The sequence below is a fragment of the Lathyrus oleraceus genome, chromosome 1 (assembly GCF_024323335.1).
Source record: "Lathyrus oleraceus cultivar Zhongwan6 chromosome 1, CAAS_Psat_ZW6_1.0, whole genome shotgun sequence".
NCBI lineage: Eukaryota > Viridiplantae > Streptophyta > Magnoliopsida > Fabales > Fabaceae > Lathyrus > Lathyrus oleraceus.
The window spans coordinates 261,656,310-261,658,753 of NC_066579.1; the positions used below are offsets into that span (position 1 = coordinate 261,656,310).

Below are 2,444 nucleotides of genomic sequence, written 5' to 3' on the forward strand. Positions count from 1 at the left end.
GTTGGATGTCTGCAAATGCAATATCAGAAGCTTCAAGGCTTGCAGAGTTTTTGGTTCTGCAGACTGGTATGACTTCATTTGGGAAAGTATGTTACAGGAACAAAAGCGATCTTGTGTCAAATCTTGCAGCAGAGCAAGTTTTGGCGGCACACCAACAATAGCAGGATGTGATGCTCATGTTACTGCCATGTCATTGCCATGTTTTGAGAAGCATAAATTCCAAGGCATTATAACCGTGGAAGTTTCAACGAGACAAAGTACTGTCGGCGAATCCCCTGCCGAACGGTTCTCCTAAATGAATCAATCATTCTAGCATATTCAAGTGGGGCTTTTCCTCTTCCATCTCCAGTTACAACATAAGCAGCATTGTGCCAACCGGTCATCTGCATTCTACGACGAATGACATCAAGAGGGTACGGACGGTGTTCAAGTAATTCTCTTCCTTGCACATAAACAGGTGAAGACCTCTCGAATATCATAGAACTAGGATCATAGAACCCTCTATGGTTCTGCTCAAGATGATTCCTTCCCAGAAAATTTAATTGCTCATCTTGTGCCACAAGCCTCTGTTGTTGTTTGTGGATTTCTGAGACATTAAATCCAGCTGAATGACCCAGTTGATGGTTTGATGGATTTCTAACTAACTGTCCAGATTCATTAATTGGCCACGACCTACCAAAATGTCTTTCTCCATCCAGCCTCAACTGCTGTCTAAGAGCCATAGATAACTACTGAGCTTGCACCTGCCCTTCTTATTGCATACAAATCCTCCATCAGCAAGTCTGACTGCACAGAAACGAAGAAATGCAATTGTATTGAGGCTAACATCACTATTGAATCGGCTATTTGTAAATGTCAAAAGGCATCCAACACAATCAGTGAAGGTCGTTGTTTGTGTCTCAGTAATATAAGGAAAATATTCACGCACTATTTTCTCCATAGTCTCAAAGGCTAACAATACAATATTCTTCCGCTCATCAACTGCCGTAGCTGTAAAAACCATAAAACACTTTTCCAACTAGATTTCACATTACCGACACGGCTAAGGACCATCTGTGAAATACAACGAACTATTAATTCTCTAATTTTAGTTGAGTTGCTTTTCTGCATGACAATCACAAATGGTCTCATAAATTCATTCTGGAAGTTATAATTAGCCAGCTCCTCGCGCTCCAAAACTTTCATTGCAAGTTGTCGTAGTGAATCTATCGCAGAGATTGCAACTGACAGGTTTTTTGACAATCCAACTGACACAAAGAAGTTGGATAGAACATTCCATATGCGAGACCATACTAATCTAATCTGGTTCATATTATAATGCGCGATTTCTACTATTTTAGTGAGGCCAAATACACGGGGATCTGTTGGAGACTGTAACTCGGATATGGAAACTTTGCAAAGAGCTTTCACAAAGGCTACTATTGCTTCGCCATTCAACCCTTGACTATGAGCAAAGACATGGTTCAATTCAAAGTTTCCAATTTGATCCAGTAGATTCAAGTTAGAGATGAAACTATTTATCTATTCCGGTGTTACCAATGTAGAGGGTTTTCCCCTAACACTTGTACTGTCACATGGACTCCCACGAACGATAGCCACCATGGTTGGATTCTGGAGAGTTCCTTTCTTGAAAGAAGAGAAAGCTAATGTTTTTGGTGTTCTTTCCTCTGTTTCAAAATTAGATGAAGTGAAGAAGGTTGCATCACTTGGAGCGCCCTCGCCTAACAATTGCAAATGCTCAATTCGGGAGAGGCATGTTAATATGTGTTCTCATGCTTCTTGTAGATGATCACCATCTTCAATGGCAATTGATATTATTGCCTTGACAGCATCAACATTTTTCTGTTTCATATCTCCAGCACAATGCAGATAAGTAAATTTGGCAACAGATGTAACAAAAGCATCTCTTTGAGTCTGCATGCCCATCACAGCAGTAATATCCACAGCATGTCGAAATCCCTGTAAGGATTGAGAAGTAACTACCCTGTCATCATTCTGGTCAAGCGTTACACTGAATGCAGCCAGCATAGAACCCCAACATACTTCCACCATAAACCTCAGTATAGCCACGTCTGTGACAACATGATAAGCTGATTCTGATTTTCGTGAGCTTGATTTGAACTGCTCCTTCCTGGGAGTATAAGCAACAGACTCGACAGCGCAAATACCCGCATCTTCAAGCTTCTTAACATCAATTGTAACTATACCAGATGTCTGAAGTTGTTCGACGGGTAAAGGACCATGTTGAATCTCTTCGGTTTCTTGGTCCTGTTGTTGTTGTGCTGTTTCTTAAGACGCTGCTGCTCCGTTTTTTGACATAACAACGAGACCTTGGTGGAGAAGAAAACAGTGGAAAATTGGGGAGTTGAGTAAGGAGAGGGAGCTTTACAGTTTCAGCATTTGAGTTTAATTCAGGTTGTTGAGCTATAAATAATATAAATAAA

General features: G+C 40.8%; 1 pseudogene; it reads right to left on the reverse strand.

The window, feature by feature from the left end:
* Positions 1-227: 227 nt before the first annotated feature.
* Positions 228-2,400, reverse strand: LOC127102441 (brefeldin A-inhibited guanine nucleotide-exchange protein 1-like; annotated as a pseudogene).
* Between the last annotated feature and the right edge of the window lie 44 nt (positions 2,401-2,444).